The sequence below is a fragment of the Cornus florida genome, unplaced genomic scaffold (genome assembly GCF_030987335.1).
Source record: "Cornus florida cultivar Cherokee Brave unplaced genomic scaffold, ASM3098733v1 CherokeeBrave_3.0.0_Hap2_Chr11, whole genome shotgun sequence".
In the NCBI taxonomy this organism is placed as follows: Eukaryota; Viridiplantae; Streptophyta; class Magnoliopsida; order Cornales; family Cornaceae; genus Cornus; species Cornus florida.
This window is the reverse complement of record NW_026775581.1, coordinates 96,820,718-96,839,534: the sequence shown is the minus strand read 5'-3', so window position 1 is coordinate 96,839,534 and position 18,817 is coordinate 96,820,718.

Below are 18,817 nucleotides of genomic sequence, written 5' to 3'. Positions count from 1 at the left end.
TTATTTTAAAAAGTTCAGACTCGGGTTAGTCTCGTTGTATAACAAAAGTCATTCGGGCTCAATTTTAGTTTGTGTTCAAGATTATTTTGGTTTGTTCATGAACTTATATGAACTTACACAAGCTTATGTTCGTGAAATTAAACTTATGTTTGTGAATGTGTTCACGAGCCTATACGAGCTTATATTCACAAACATATATGAAGATACCATTAATGACCTGGGCCCGGTTCGGATCAGGATGCTCGGAATGGGTCGGGTAATTGCAATCGAAGCAAAGCCAATCCACACCGAGTAGGCCCACAACAAGGAGGACAGTGAATGGACCTGAAGAAGAATGAAGGGAGTTGGGCTCAAATTAGACTAGAAAGGCCAAGGCCAGCCCATCACGAGGGAGTCAGTTAGAAAACATGAGGATAGCTTGTAACCGTCTATTTATAGACGGAAAATAGAGGAAAAAGGGGTTGGAAAATATTTTTGAAGGGTAAAGTTTCTCTCTCTAGAATTGGGGAAAATCTTTTGCATCTCCAATATACGAGCTTATATGTTCACGAGCTTAGCCTTATATTGTTCAGTATACTAAACAAACCTAGAAATTAAGCGTGAACTCAATTCATTAGCTTAACCAATGCACAAAAATTGAGTTATTCATGAACAACTCGTTTATTTGCAGCCTTAAGAGAGAGATTGATCATGAAAATAGAGAGAGATCTTGAATGTGAGTGTGTAAAATTTCAAGAGTTAGTGATCCTTTTTATGTAGAGTTGTGGGGTCTTCCATAGAGTAGTGATACTCATACCGAACACTTGCAGCAAATTATGTAACCCAATAATTTTTAATCGGCTATTTATACCAAATACAACTAAGTGGAGGATTCCATTTCATTATTTGTTTTAATAATTGACCAATTAAAAGAGTATGTTTAGTAATTCACTACAATTATTCGGTGCCAGAATCATTTTTCTATTAAAAATGTAGACCAAATTTGACAATATAATGAGGAACGGATCCTCCTCAAGAAAATTTCTCTCTGACGATTTCCCATCCCACTAAAACTTTCACTTTACTTTTTGGCAAATTCAATTTTAAGAAAAAAATAAACTTTTTTTTTTGTCATAATTGTCTGATGTAGTGAAATCTATATTCTTATTCATAAATTCTAAAAAAAAATGGTTATACCCAAATTTTCAAATTTTGACTCGCACCCTTAATGAAATTATCTTCAACTGTAAATTTTGGAACTAATCTAATTGTAGTAAGGTAACTAATTGGATGAGAAAGAACCACGGCGTTTTAAGTCCAAACGATACATATTTATTAACGCAAAAAAAAAACTGTGAAATCTTTGTTGCAGAAAAAACTGTGAAATCTTCCTAACCTTAAATTGTAGCAACTGATGATAGTAGAGGGAAATCGAAAGATGGAAGCTTAATGGTAATTGTTATCTCGGAAATTTTAGTGCCAAAAAGTAAAGTGAAAGTTTTATATTGGAAATTTTAGTCCAAAAGATACTATATTTATTAGTTGCTACCTCCATCCCAAAAATAGTGTTATGTTTCGGGAACTATGTCAGTTCAATTTGTGAGAGTCACAGTTTTCTAAAAGTGACACTTTTTATGGGACGGAGGGAGTAATTAATTAAGTTTGGTAAATTAATGATAGAATGATAAGTTACTGATGTGGCACTATAACAATAGTAGGATTAAATATTTGGAGATACTAGGAGAAAAACTTCCTTGATCATTCATTTTGTAATGGAAGATCTAAATTAGAGAGCCACCATTAATCTTGTAATGGAAGATCTAAACTAGAGAGCCACGAAAAGTCACAATTAAAATTTGTCATAAAATAATTTATTAGACCAAAGAGTAAAGATAATGGAAGATCTAAATTAGAGAGCCACCATTATTCTTGTAATGGAAGATCTAAATTAGAGAGCCACGAAGATTTACAATTAAAATTTGTCATAAAATAATTTATTAGACCAAAGAGTAAAGATAAGAGAGTAAAATTGGGCCAAATAATACAAGTATCAAATTGGGCCAATGTGAGTGATTTTGCTCGACAAGTATCACCTATTTAGTTTGATTATTTAAAAATATGCAAGAATACATATTTTAACTTCAAATTCGAAATTGCTTGCGGGGCAGCAAAAAAATAATAATAATAATAATAATAATAATAATAATAAAAACTTCAAATTCGAAATTTGAGGGGAGGATGTGCGGCCAACAACTTTTACACAAGTGAGGCCCACTATCTTTCTTTTACATTCTGAATTTGGGAGAGAAATATTTTCTCTAACTATAGTTTTCAAAAATTGTAAAAGGCAAATTAGATTTTAGAAAACTTAAAAAAGAATAATATTTAAAATTGGGTATTTTTTTCAACTCGTTTTTAAAAAAATTATCAAACAAACAAATCTTAGAACTGTTTCTTAGTTTTTTCTTTTATTAGAAAATAAAAAATATTTTCACAAAACAAAAGAATCTCATTAAACGAACTAACTCCTACCTTTTCTTGATGTATATGTTGTCCACTCTTATTTGGTTAAAATTTTTGATCGGATTATAAATTTTTTTATTTTATTTTTAATAACAAATCGGATAGGAATCAATGCAATCTCATCATCTATGGTTGATAATGAAAAAAAGTTATATTACTTGATAGTCAATAAATATTTGTTGAAAAATTGTTCTCAATGTTAACTTGGAATCCGAACAAATTAAGCTGCATATATAATAAGGAACAATTTGATTTGTATATAAAATATGTAATTCTTTTAACTTTTGGTTTAGGTTTGATGCCTAAATTGATTCCCGAACTGTGGTCCCCTCTATCCACTTTGCTACTGGGGACTTGACCTCACCTTCTACTATAGTCTTAGGTTATATTTGATGAAACTAAATCAATACATAAAGTCATATGGAATCAAGTTTTTAAGATAAGGATAATGATGTTGTGAAGCAGCAAGTCAAAGTCAAACCAAAACTGCAATTTGATAAAGCACACATCCAAACAATGCTAGTCAAATACGTATAAAATTAGGAAAATCACAATCCCTTTGAAAGAAACGAAGAAAAACCACCAAGGGTCTATTTGGTTAAATAAAAATAGATGGTGGAAAGTGCTAGTCAAATACGTATAAAATTAGGAAAATTACAATCCCTTTGAAAGAAACGAAGAAAAACCACCAAGGATCTATTTGGTTAAATGAAAATAGATGGTGGAAAGTGAAAGTGAAAGTGAAAGTGAAGTGAAAGAAAAGAAAATTCAGTTTCCATCGTGCATTTGGTTAGTATGAAAATTTTTCAAGAAAGTTCTGAGAAAATATTATGTTGTTAGTTTGCATAGAATGAAAGAGAAAAGAAAATGATTGTACTTGTTAAAATTGCCCTTATAATTTTAAATACTAAAAATATAAATAAATTTGAGTAAAATTAATTCATGCATCAAATTTTGTTATTGATAATAATATTCTGAACTTGTGTGAGACACCAAGTCACCGGAATTTCTTTACTCAAAAAAAAAAAAAAAATATATATATATATATATATATATATATATATATATATATATATATGATTTGGACCTTACAATTTATATAGTAATTGTAAGTATTTTGATAAAGTCGAATAAGATTAGGATTGTTCCACTAGATGTTTGTTTATATTAGAATAACCAAAACCAATAGAATTTTACATATAACAACTAAGTTTATGAGGGTTTTCTTTTTGAATTCAACTAGAATTATATAACTATAAAATATTTTGTATTATTCTTTTTAAGGAACGTATATAGTTCGTAAAATTTATAATAACTCTAGTATCAAAATTCTAAAACCAAGTTGATATGTATATACACATATTGAAAATTAATATAATGCACTTAAAAAATATCCACCATAATATGTTATATGTATATACGTATTTGGAAGGGAAAAAAAAAACAGAAGAAAAAAAAAAGGGAAAAAAGAATAAAGCAATTAAAAAAAAAAAAAAAATTGCCTAAAAATAAGATCTCTCCAATTTCACGATTTCATTTACCTTTGGAAAAAAAATGTCTATAAAAAAGGAACAAAAAGACAAAGGAAACCCAAGTTATCCAACTGATAATTATGGGTATAATAAGAATTTAAAATATAACATAACAACTTTCCCGAGAAATAAAAATTGTCACACGTTTTATACAGGAATCGTTTTAAAGAAAATTAGCTACTTGCGAGAATCCAGTTTCTTGAAAATTTTCCATTTCATCCTAAACAAACGCACAAAAAAATTAAACATTCTACCTGACCAAACGAACCCCAAGAGAATTCTAAAAATTCGAACCCCAAGGGCCTCCCACAACTCTACAAAAAGGCCCCTAGATTCGGAGATTTTACACACTTGCAATCAAAATCTCTCTATTTTTATGATCAACTTCTCTCTTAAGACTGCAAATAAGCAAATTGTTCATGAATAGCTTAAGCTTTGCGTGTTAATTAAACAAACAAACCAAGTTCAAGCTTGATTTTTAGGTTCGTTTAGTAAAGAAGTCGATTATGAACAATATTGGGCTAAGCTCGTATATGTTCATGAACATAAGCTTGTATAGGTTCATGAATACATTCGCAAACATAAGTTTATTTTTGTGAACATAGACTTGTGTAAGCTCGTATAAGTTTATGACCAAGCTAAAACAATTTTGAACACAAACTAAAATCGAGCCCGAATGACTTTTGTTATTCAACAAGCCTAACCCAACTTGAGCTTTTCAAATTAATAAAAAGCTGAGCTCGAGCTCGGCTTTTCGAACTTATCACAATCTCCAGTCGAGCTCGAGTTAAACTTGAACTAACCTTCTATTTTGATAGGTGAGAAAGTACCACTATTATAGCCTTGGTTGTATTTGGTGACCCGAACGGAAGTAACTAAATGAGGATTTGTACACTTCAATTAGTGATCATAATTTAAACAATTTTCCATTTTTTTTTTTTAAATATTTAAATAAAATCAAACTTCCACTTTAAATAAGCTTCCATTTTTTTAAAAAAAATATATATGTATACAAAATACATTTGGTAGGTACATTTATTAAAATAAAATAAAAACAATTCAATTACATAGATCTTATTTTTGATTGATCATAATTTAAGCAAGCTTCCAATTTTATATATATATATATATATATATATATATATATATATATATATCTCAACTCTCAAGCTTGCACTTTAAACAGGCTTCCATTTTTTTTTTTTTTTTTTTTTATATATATATACACACACACACACACACTATACCTTTGGTAAGTACATTTATTAAGAAAAAAATAATTCAATTACATAGATGTTATTTTTTATTGATCAAATTTTAAACAACCTTCTATTTTATGTAATTTATTTATCAAACCTAAAAAAATTAAGAAAATTTATAAAAAGTGGTTGTGTGTGGGATCAAGTCATCCCAGTTGGCACGCCAGGTGGTGGTCATTGTGGGGCCCCCTATAATATAGCCCCTTAATCCAAATTTGTTTGTTTGCTTGCCAACCCTTGGTGGATTGGGACCTCTCTAACCTGTGAGGATCAGGTGCACCAATTTGTGTTATGGGGAGTAAGACAATGGTTTACCAACCTGCACTGGAACCCGATTCCACAACCAACCACTTTAATGCCCCGCATGGTCACAAGCCCACACTACTGAGCTCGGCAAACTTAAGAAGTAATGAAGTCTATTATTAAGATGTATGTAATAATATATTTTATCGATGTGGGATATTTTTAAGTGTTCAAATTTTTAAGAATTAAAAAGTACTAATGTTATTAAGTTATTCAGCCCTAATTGTCCAACCTGACAGGTCTACCCCACTGTGAAATTCAACCTTGATCGGAATATTGAATCGGCATCTTCCTTGATTTGGACCAAGTAAACTAGAATCATCAAAGATCCATCAATTCTACTCCAAGTTAATTGACTCCAAACTGATTGAACTAATGCCACAAATACACATATTTACCTTAAATATGCAGAAAGGAGTATGTCTATATCAATCCTAAAATACACCACCTCTGATGTGAATACTAATCTAATAGATGAAAACTAATCCTCAACAACAGTAGATGATAGAAAGAAAGGCAAATACATGGATTAATTTAACATGAAGTGATATTGGATAAGTTGTTAGTGTCTTTAAAGCTCTTATACACATATCTAGTTATACTTCATTCAATGTTGCTATTAGACTTCCTTTGAATTCTCACTCCATGATTTTCTTCTTCTTATCTAACTTCACCACTGCATTCACTGTTCATAAAACTTCATTCAAACGAAACTCACTTACTAGGATGTCTCTACTCATAGCCTTGTTTTGCAGTAGTGACAGTGAGACAAAGAGTGAAGAAGATGAGAGTGTTGACAAGACTAGTCCTCAATCAGTCTTTTGCCTATTTAGTTAGACACCCATGAATGCTCGGCACTAGGACTCCCAATGCTCATTTGCCTGCTGAACTCTATCTACTCTCTCCATTTGAAGCTGCTCGTCCCAATATTTAGGACAACTGTTGAATTTTGACTAGTGATTGGTTGCTAAAATTATAAGCAATATTATTATTATACTGCCAATCTATTCACTTTTTCCAGCCCCCAAAGGACTGAATTTCAGATGAATGGCCACACAGTGAATGACATATATGCTAAAGGAATTAAAACATACCTTCTACTTAACAGGATGTTAAGCTTTTCCAAGTGGACGGCACTTTCATAAACTCCTTCCTAAAATCAGCCAAACAAATTATGAAACAATGAGGTAGCTTTGAAATCGGACTTTAGTCGACAATAGACGTTAGCATGCTAATTATACAGAAGGCAAACTTTTGAAGTTATGAGGTAAACTTAGAGTAAGACCACTGTAGATATGAACTTACTTCTCGGCAGAGAGGGAATTTTTCCTTGGGATCAACTGCCTTGTAATGGTTACTGATGCAGCCATGTAAGCACACATGTAACAGAAGATTGTTAGGAAACGTGGAAGTTTTAAAAACTTTTGAGGGATTTTGATTTATAGATCTTGATTCATCACAAAGAGACAAGTTTTATGCAAAAATAAAATATGATGTGTCATTCAATTAATAGATTGAATACTTACATCAAAGGTCTGAGTAAACCTTTAAATCTTTCCTCTAAAGTGAATGTTCTCACTCATTGTAGATCCCTTAGCAAAATGCCTTCTCCTTGGATCTCCATCTTTTTGGTACTTGTTTTGCCTTTAGGAATCACTCATAAGCCTCCATGAATGACCTTGGAAAACTAGGCTTGTGGGAGCCTCCATTAGATGAAAATATAAACCCTAATTTTCTAGAGAGAGAAAATATATTTCTTTTTCCTTCTTCTAAAAATCACACCTAAAATATACATAGACCATGTATATATATAGGCAACATAAAGATAAAGAAAATGAAACAATAACTCCTTCTTAATCTCTAATTCACATGCCTCAAATCTAATAGGATTCCAATATCAAGTTGGGCTTTGAGTGAGAAACCTTTGAGCTTATTATTTTATTAGCTATAATGAATTAATAATTGGCCAGGTCCATGGACCCAATTGAATTAATTCATAAATTAATTTCTACTCCACTAAAAGAAATTAATTAAACTTCAATTAAATAATAAATAACCTCTAAGTCAATACTGCACTTTGACCCCTCTATGCATAATTAGTTATCCGATAAATAAAGCCATCAATCCGACTACTTAATTAATATATTTATTTTGGTACCATTGATTATTTCTGGCTCGATCACAATAAAACATTTATTTGACAAAAATAATAATTTAAATAAATAAATATATAATAAATCATTTTATCTAAAAACACACGAAGGCCTTCGAATTTACTTTGTGATCAACCATAATCAATACAAAATAAATACATGTAACAATGATGCAAATATTGAAAATATAACCCTCTAACTATTAATTACATAACTACCCAAGGTGTCGGTCTAAGGATCCCGAAGAATCCGCTGAACAAATCAAAGTAATTATTAATTAATAAAAGAGTCTATATTTTTCTCATACTTAAGAGTCAAATGTCATGACGGTGATAGGGAGCAATTGCATACAACGGCTCTCGCAATATATCTCAACCTAACGCGGATCCAATTCAAGTCTTAATTAATTATGAGTCCATCCATAATTACCGACTATGAATCATTTATGATTACTATTTATATTCATGTATTGATCGCCATCACATACATATATAAATATCTCTTGTAATCAAGTGCACACTATCAATTCTATAATCAATCGAAACATAATACATTGAATTCACCAATTATATAAAGTATAAATATTTTAAAAACGTCAGGAACATATGTCGCTATGATCCAAATAAGAATTTGTTATACCAAGGCATATAAATCCCAACAGCTCCCACTTACCCTCATAGCCAATTCAAATTGTATCTAACACCAATATTATCCAGATGACGATCAAAATTATTAATCAATGACACCTTTGTTAATGGATCAACAAAGTTGTGTTCCAATGTAATGTTCTAGCCACATGTACATTTTCTTGCCGGACAATATCATATAGAAAATGATACTTCCTTTCAGTATATCTTGTTCCTCTATGAAACCTTGGGTCATTGGTTTGGACTACTTCTGCACTATTGTCGCAATATAGCTCGATAGGCAGGCTAGTATGCTCCACAACCTCTAAATCAGTAAGATCAAACCAAAAAGCTTCCTTTGCCGCCTTTAAGGCTGCAATGTACTTCCTCTGCAGGTTTGAGTCAGCAGTTGAAATCTACTTAACAATCTACTAACTGATTTCCCCTCTATTGAGTGAACATACACTAAGTCATGAACCTTACAGTATCTACTTCTGATTGAAAAACAGAACTATCATACCCGACTGGAACCACATCATCACATTCATAAATGAGTATGAGATCATTGGTTCTCCTAAGGTACTTTATGATATTTTTCACAATAGACCAGTTATCAAGTCCAGGATTGGACTGATATCTTCTGACTATCCCTACAATGTAGCGGATGTCCTGTTTGGTATAGACCATGGCATATACGAGACTCCCATATACCAAAGCATATAGTTATAGTCTCATTTGCTCAATCTCTTCTGCTAGTCTTGGAAAACTACGTACTAGAGAGAGCAATCCATGTCACTAACGCAAGAACTCATTTTTTGAGTTTTGCATACCAAACCTGGTCAAAACTTTATCAATGTAGGATTATTAAGATAAGCCTATTTTCCTTTTAACTTGATCTTACAAAAGCTTGATCCTAGGAATATAACTTACATCTTGAAGATCCTCCATTTAAAAGTAATTGAACAACTACCTCTTTATTGATGACAAAAATTCCACGTCATTATAAATGAGTAGAATGTCATCAATATATAGAATTAGGAAAAATAATGACATTCCCTCATACACTCATGATTTAATTACTAAGAAATCCTCTGGTATTCTTTTATAGATTAACTTGCCTTCCATAGGTATCACCCTATTAGAAAGTTCTACAAGATTCCAGATTTTATTAGAATACATAGATTCCAACTATGATTTCATAGCAACTCGCCAAAACGATCTGTATCCATATCGGTTCATGCTTCCGTGTAGCTTACTGGGTCCAACTCATGTTTAATAGGGATGTCCATAACGGTCTCACCTAAAAACATGATTCTGTCGGATTGGATGATAATCCTCCCACTACAATAATGTACCGATGCAGGAATCTGTGTATTAGATGATGCTGACGCATCAATCAGGAATTCATATATTATTCTCAATCTCTATAATAAGTAGTACATCTGGTACTCATACCATATTCTCTAACATTATGCTACTAGGTATGTGATTCATAATATGATTCTCCTATAGATAAACAGTGAGTGTAAACAATAAACTTTTATTATTGAGATCATAAAATAATCCATTCTAGTGCTTTTAGAGTAGTTATCAAATCTATCATGCGTATGATCTGTTTCCAACTCACTTGTCTATATCAAGCGCACATGTGCAAGACTACCCCATATGTGCATGTGATTCAAACTAAGATTTAGTCAAAAACACAGCTCAAACGGTATCCTTGAGACAGACTAAGATGGAATGCAGTTTATAATGCGCATCGATATCATTAACGCTAAATTTTTAAATGAAAGAGATAATGTAGCATAATTATTCATAGATCTAACCATGTTAAACGGAATTCTGTTATTTCTATTTGACACCTTAATCCATTGAGCGTCAATTGCGGAAAAATGGTACACAACACCCTCATTGACCATATAGTCTTTGCACTATTCCAAGAAATACTCATATACACGATCAGATCAAAGTGTTTTGATAAGTTTACCTAATTTGTGTTCCACATCAGTCTTGACCCTCTCGGAATATACCAAAAGTATAAGACTTGTGTTGCAACAGGCAAATTTATCCAAAACGTGAGTAATCTTGCTTGAATGTTCATAAGACCACACGTGTCTGTGTGTACCGACTCCAATTGTTCTTTATGTCTATTTCATTTGGCTGATTAAGCCCTTAGAGTTATATATCCTTTAAAACAGGATTCACAAATTTGGTTTAGGCTCATCTGCCTCACTAGGTAATAAACCTTCTTTGACCAATCTTTGAATCTCATTTTGATTGATTACAACCCAAAAATAGACACAAAAAAAATACAATGAGTCAGGAATAACAAATTTTCTCTTAACACTCAATCTAGAAGATGTAACATTAGTTTCTATATCCTGCAAATCTTAAGAGTTTATGATTATAGTATATTAACCATCTTTCAATGCACCAGAAGCAATCGTATATCTATTCAATTTTATAAAATCAGTTTTACAAAATAACAACAAAATTTTTATAAACCACAAGTGAAACAAAAATTATATTGCGTCTAACTTCTGTGCATAAAGATAGTTCTCTAATACTAATATCCTCATACTCTCTAATTTCAGATGTAATACTCCCACTGACTTAACTACAACCTTGGCATCAGGTCAAAAGATAAATATATATCTATATCATCAAGGCTTCTGGATTCCTGAAATCCTTACAATGAATTGCAAACATGTTTAGTGACTTCAGAATCTATCCATCAGGAATTAATAGATGCAACCACATAACATGGCTCAATGATTAAATATATATTTTCCTATGCCACGTCATTGCTTAGACAGTTCGTCCTTAAGTGTTTTAGTTAGCAACAAAAGAAACAGTTTTCTATGCCTTCAACATACACTGCCTTATTCCCTTTAACCTTTTTGAATACCCATGTTTTGTGCTAGCCTAATCCTATTATCATCCTTCTTCTTTACTTTGCCCTTTCACTTGGGCCTAGAAGAAGATGGTATAGACTAGGTTAGATTAATAGGAACGCCTATACTTTTGAGTATCCCTTCATCTGTTACCAATTCTATAAAAATATCAGCGAGTGTGAACTCAAACTGATTCCTTATTTAGTTCACTTTGAAAAAAACCGAACCAGTTTGGTAACAAGGCAATAATCATGTCAATTTGAAACTTACCATTCAAGTCAGCCCTATTGACCTCCAGTTCAATTTTTAAATAATAAACAATCATTTTCCAAAATTCGATCTCATACTGGAGTTCCTTAAGCTATCTTGATGGTATTCAAGTCTGACATAGTACTTTGGCATACTCTCTATCTAATCTCACCAAAACATCTTATTGACATTTAACATGATGCTTGAAGAAAATAAAATAATGTAAATGTTAGCTTTGGAGCGTATTCGAGATAAACTCTAGAATATTGCACCAAGTCATATCATTCGCCTTATTTCACTTATTAAAAGAATTAATATTCTCTTGGGTATCTTAAAGTAAAAGGATTACGTTTAGGAGTAATAAATACATTTATACCCTTACGTTGTGAATAAAATATCTAAATCCATTTTCCAGTCAATATAAATGAGATTCAGTATTATTGAATATGTAAGCAAGCTGATAAAATGGATTAGACATAATTAATCTGAATATAAATGCATTCATACAATATGCAAGGTGAAATATTAATACTATCATGCATATTTAAAATTAAAATGAGTTTGTTAACCACATAATATAATAAATCTTAAATAGAATAAGAGATCATTATCATTATTGGTGAACAATCCCTTTTAATTAATGCGGGTCCCTCAGCTCTGTAGCATAATAAATCAACCAATCAATATGTCAACAACTTATCATGTTGGAGGAGTTCATTATTACTGTTGTTGAGATTCATTTGCTATTAGGCGAACACTTCCATTAAAATAATATGTGAGTCCCTTAACCACTGCATGAAAAATCGGATAACCAATACGCCAATAACTTATTCGGTTGGCGAAATTCATTATTGCTATTGGCGGGCAAATCCCATCATCTCCGTATCTCTTAAGACAATGCCTTGTCTATCTATATGAAATGATTCCCGATTATGTTTAACCTTTCTAAAATTACATAGTATAGACCACTCCATTGGGGAACTAACACTATTGATTTTAGATTAAGTGTATAAAGTTATTAATGCTCTATTGAAAAATAAAACATTAAATATCTTGTCATTATAATCTAGACTCTTTAAATCATGCGTAGGGCCTTATTTTTAAAGATCTAATTACAATTAACATTTAATATTTTAATTTTCATTAGACAACCATTCTTGTAATATTAAGACTCTTCAAATCATGCGTGGGGTCTTATTTTTGAAGATCTAATTACAATGGTTTTAATAACGAAGGCCATGGGGTAATGTATAAAAATCCCCGCTCCCATTCAATGTTTAATCATTCATAATTAGGGTTTTCAATTTAATCATTTACATGATATAATGCATGCAAAACGTCTTGATTTTAATTCAATTAAATTTAGAAAATATTTGGACTTTAAATGATTCACTAATATTTAATTTGAGGCACACTTTAAAAATAATTTACAAAAAATGATTTTTCATTTCCCAATAAGTGCTCTCAAATTAATTAGTAATCAAATCCAATTAATTTTTATAATTTAATTAATATAAATCAAGTCATTTAATTAAATATTATGGATCCAATGCATGAATAATAATTAATCAACAATTATATATTTCATGCATCACATATATCAATAAATAACAGATAAAGCAAATAAAACGGCCAATGGAATCAGCTTTTAACATTCAATTACTCTAAGTATTGCGCGAGGGTCCTTCGTCGGCTTTCAAACACCCGCAGGAGGTTGGTACGCGCCTGAAGAGGTAAAATAGCGCTTAGGACGCGCTCAGAAGGTAATGCACGAGCAGCCACACGCCTTGGAAGGTTCCCAGCGCATGCCACGCGCTTGCACGCGCTGGAGGGAGTTGAGAGTGTCTCTCACGCGCCCCCACTCGAGTGTGGGAGTGCGCAGCGCGTTCCACGCGCCATGACGCGCCGCAATCAATTGGCGCATGCTCCTTACGCGCCTTGAAACGGCTAACTTGGTCAGCGCGTGCAGTTCACGCGCCTGATAGCTGACTTGGTCAGTGCATGCTTTTCACGCGCCTGAGGGTCTGACTTATTGCCTACTTCATGGCGCGTGTACCTCACGCGCTTTATTGGATGCTGCCACACCGGATTATCTCTCTCCACTTGATTAGATCCAGCGGTTACAGATCCGGTTGTATGGTAATATTATGTACCGCGATGCACTGAATCCCGTGTCCACTTCCAGCAATGACCTCGCCGCCGGCGAAACTCCAGTCGCCGGAAAATCGCCGAAAATATTCCAGAAAATATTTTAAAAATTCTAGAAAATATAAATTAAGCCCAAAAAAATTCCAGAAAAATTCCAAAAAATTCCTGAAGCCTAATTTAACCCTTTTGGACCTTCTTGAAGCTTCATAGCATCATTTGATGAATATTACATGACTTTAAAAATATTTACAACTTGAAATACAATGGAAAAAATTAAATTACATCATTGAATTTTCAAACGGCTAAATCAAAGCCTTAATTACATTCATCCAAAGATAAAATTACATTCCAATAACCTATAAGCTTCATCCATGGCCCAATCATAAATCAACATTCATCCAGTCACAAATATACATACATCATGATCATATAAAAAAATATATACATATGCATATATAAATTTGGATCCATGATTGATAAATTTTGATAAAAATATGATCTCTAGTAATGAATCAAACCATACTCTGATACCACTGTTAGGAAACGTGCAAGTTTTTAAAACTTTTGAGGGATTTTGTTTCATAGATCTTGATTCATCACAAAAAGACAAGTTTTATGCAAAAATAAAATATGATGTGTCATTCAATTAATAGATTGAATACTTACATCAAAGGTCTGAGTAAACCTTTAAATCTTTCCTCTAAAGTGAATGTTCTCACTCATTGTAGATCCCTTAGCAAGATGCCTTCTCCTTGGATCTCCATCTTCTTGGTACTTGTTTTGCCTTTAGGAATCACTCATAAGCCTCCATGAATGACCTTAGAAAATTAGGCTTGTGGGAGCGTCCATTAGATGAAAATATAAACCCTAATTTTCTAGAGAGAGAAAATATATTTCTTTTTCCTTCTTCCAAAAATCACACCTAAAATATACATAGACCATGTATATATATAGGCAACATAAAGATAAAGAAAAGGAAACAATAACTCATTCTCAATCTCTAATTCACATGTCTCAAATCTAATAGGATTCCAATATCAAGTTGGGCTATGAGTGAGAATCCTTTGGGCTTATTATTTTATTTGCTATAATGAATTAATAATTGGCCAGGTGCATGGACCCAATTAAATCAATTCATAAATTAATTTCTACTCCATTAAAAGAAATTAATTGAATTTCAATTAAATAATAAATAACCTCTAAGTCAATATTGCACTTTGACCCCTCTATGCATAATTAATTATCCGATAAATAAAGTCATCAATCCGACTACTTAATTAATATATTTATTTTGGTACCATTGATTATTTCTGGCTCGATCACAATAAAACATTTGTTTGACAAAAATAATAATTTAAATAAATAAATATATAATAAATCATTTTGTCTAAAAACACATGAAGGCCTTCGAATTTACTTTGTGGTCAACCATAATCAATACAAAATAAATACAAGTAGCAATGATACAAATATTGAAAATATAATCCTCTAACTATTAATTACATAACTACCCAAAGTGTCGGTCTAAGGATCCCGAAGAATCCGCCGAACAAATCAAAGTAATTATTAATTAATAAAAGAGTCTATATTTTTCTCATGCTTAAGAGTCAAATGTCATGACGGTGATAGGGAGCAATTGCATACGACAGCTCTCGCAATATATCTCAACCTAACGCGGATCCAGTTCAAACCTTAATTAATTATGAGTTCATCTATAATTACCGACTATGAACCATTTATGATTACTATTTATATTCATGTATTGATCGCCATCACATACATATATAATTATCTCTTGTAATCAAGTGCACACTATTAATTCTATAATGAATCGAAACATAATACATTGAATTCACCAATTATATAAAGCATATATATTTCAAAAACGTCAGGAACATATGTCACTATGATCCAAATAAGAATTTGTTATGCCAGAACATATAAATCCCAACAAAGATATGACCACAAGTGAGGGATACTGCATCAAACACTGTTTCTTGATGCAGAAGAGGGGGGGAAATATTGATAAATGTTTTTATTTAAAAAAAAAAAAAGGCAATACAACACTTGATGTGGGATTCCTTGTGAGAGTGAAAAATTCTACATTAATAAAATATATTATTACATACATCTTAATTCTTAATAATATATTTCTTTGCTTCTCATGATTGCCAAGCTCAGTAGCGTGGGCTTGTCACTAAGCGCAGTATTAAAGGGGTCGATTGTGGAATCGAGCTCCAGTGCAAGTGGGTGAACCATTGTCTAACTTCCAGTAACACAAATTGGTACGCACCTGATCCTTACAGATTAGAGAGGACAAAAGATACGACCACAAGTGAGGGATACTGCATCAAACACTATTTCCTGATGCAGAAGGGAGGGGGATGGAGTATTGATAAATGTTTTTATTTTTAAAAAAAGGCAATACAACACTTGATGTGGGATTCCTTGTGAAAGTGAAAAATTCTACATAAATAAAATATATTATTACATACATCTTAATTCTTAATAATAGATTTCTTTGCTTCTCATGATTGTCGAGCTCAGTAGCGTGGGCTTGTCACTAAGCGCGGTATTAAAGGGGTCGATTGTGGAATCGAGCTCTAGTGCAAGTGGATGAACCATTGTCTAACTTCCAGTAATACAAATTGGTACGCACCTGATCCTTACAGATTAGAGAGGCCCTGAATGAGATTGCCCTCAATGAGAGCGGTAGAACTCATACCTCCGGGTTAGAGAGGGCCCAATCCCCCATGGGTTGGCAGGCAAAAAAAATGAAAAACATAATTGCATCATGGGGTTATGACTGAGGGACCCACAATCATATACCATTGGTTGCATAAAGATGAATGGGCACCCACCTGGCGTGCCAACTAGATGACTTGGTCCCACACAACCACTTTTTGTATATAATAATAATCTAAAACATACATATATATATATATATATATATATATATATATATATTGTTTAGGTTTTTCTTAATAAATTCGCTTAATTTTTTTAGATTTGATAAATAAATTACGTACGGAGTAAAATGGAAGCTTGTTTAAAATTTGATCAATAAAAAATAAACATCTTTGTAATTCAATTGTTTTTTTTCTTAATAAATGTACCTACCAAAGGTATAGTGTGCATATATAATAAAAATAAATAAAATTGGAAGCTTGTTTAAAGTGCAAGCTTGAATTATTTTATTTTATTTATTTATTTTATCAATGGACGCTTGCTTATATTCTGATCAATCAAAAATAAGATCTATGTAATTGAATTTTTTTTTTTTTTTTAATAAATGTACCTACCAAATTTATAGTGTGTATATATATAATTTTTAAAAAAATGGAAGCTTATTTAAAATGGAAGCTCGATTTTATTTAAATATATTTTTTAAAATGGAAGCTTGTTTAAATTATGATCAATCAAAAATAAAATCTATGCAATTGAATTATTTTTTTGGTAATATATGTACCTGGCAAATTATCTTTTGGCAAATTTTATCACCTTCTCTCCTTCCGAACCCTTGTTTTTTTTTCACTTCTTCAGAACTTAAAGATGACGAGCAGACCCTTGTGGTGTCTTTTTTGTTTCGTCAAGTTTTCTGGTGGAAGATGCCTTATAGTTAAGGTTGTAAATCAACCGAGCTGAACCAGGCTTAAGTCTATTCGGGAGCACTTGGGATCGTGGTAAGTTCAAAAAGCTGAGCTCAAGCTCGGCTCTTTATTATTTTAAAAAGCTCATAATCGGGTTAGTTTTGTTAAATAACAAAAGTCATTCATGCTCGATTTTAATTTGTATTCAAGATTGTTTTGGTTTGTTCATGAACGTATACAAACTTACACAAACTTATATTTGTGAGATTAAACTAATGTTTGTGAATGTGTTCACGAGCCTATACGAATTTATATTTACATACATATACGAGCTTACATGAGCTTATATGTTTACGAGCTTAACCTAATATTGTTTAGTATCTAACTTGTTTACTAAACAAACCTAGAAATTGAGCGTGAACTCGATTCGTTTGCTTAACCAATGCACAAAAATTGAGTTATTCATGAACACCTCGTTTATTTGCAACCTTAAGAGAGAGTTTGATCATGAAAATAGAGAGAGATCTTTAATGTGAGTGTGTAAAATTTCAAGAGTTAGGGATCCTTTTTATATGGAGTTCTGGGGTCTTCTATAGAGTAGTGATTCTCATATCAAACACTTGAAGTGAATTGTCTATCCCAATAATTTTTAATTAACTATTTATATCAAATATAATTAAGTGAAGGGTTCCAATTCATTATCTGTTGCATAAATAACCAATTAAAAGTATAGATTTAGCAATTCACTGCAATTATTCGGTGCAAGAATTATTTTCTTATAAAAAATGTAGACCAAATTTAACAATATAATGGTGCCATGGCCAAATTAATTAAGGGCCAATAGAAAAGTCATTAAACTTGCAATGAAAGATTCATTCGTGGGTTAAATAAAATGTCATTAATCTTGTAATGGAAGATCTAAATCAGAGAGTCACGAAGATTCACAATTAAAATTTGTCATAAAATAATTTATAAGACCAAAGAGTAAAGATAAGACAGTAAAATTGGGCTAAATAATACAAGTATCAAATTGGGCCAATGTGAGTGATTTTGCTCCACAATCACCTATTTAGTTTGATTATTTAAAAATATGCAAGAATACATATTTTAACTTCAAATTCGAAATTGCTTATCGGCAGCAAATAATAATAATAATAATAATAAAAACTTCAAATTCGAAATTTGAGGGGAGGATGTGTGGCCAACAACTTTTACACAAGTGAGGCCCATTATCTTTCTTTTACATTCTGAATTTGGGAGAGAAATATTTTCTCTAACTATAGTTTTCAAAAATTCTAAAAAACAAATTAGATTTTAGAAAACTTAAAAAGAACAATATTTAAAAGTGGGTATTTTTTTCAACTCGTTTTTAAAAAAATTATCAAACAAACAAATCTTAGAACTGTTTCTTAGTTTTTTCTTTTATTAGAAAATAAAAAATAATTTCAGAAAACAAAAGAATCTTATTAAACAAACTAACTCCTACCTTTTCTTGATGTATATGTTGTCCACTCTTATTCGGTTAAAATTTTTGATCGGATTATTAATTTTTTTTTTTAAT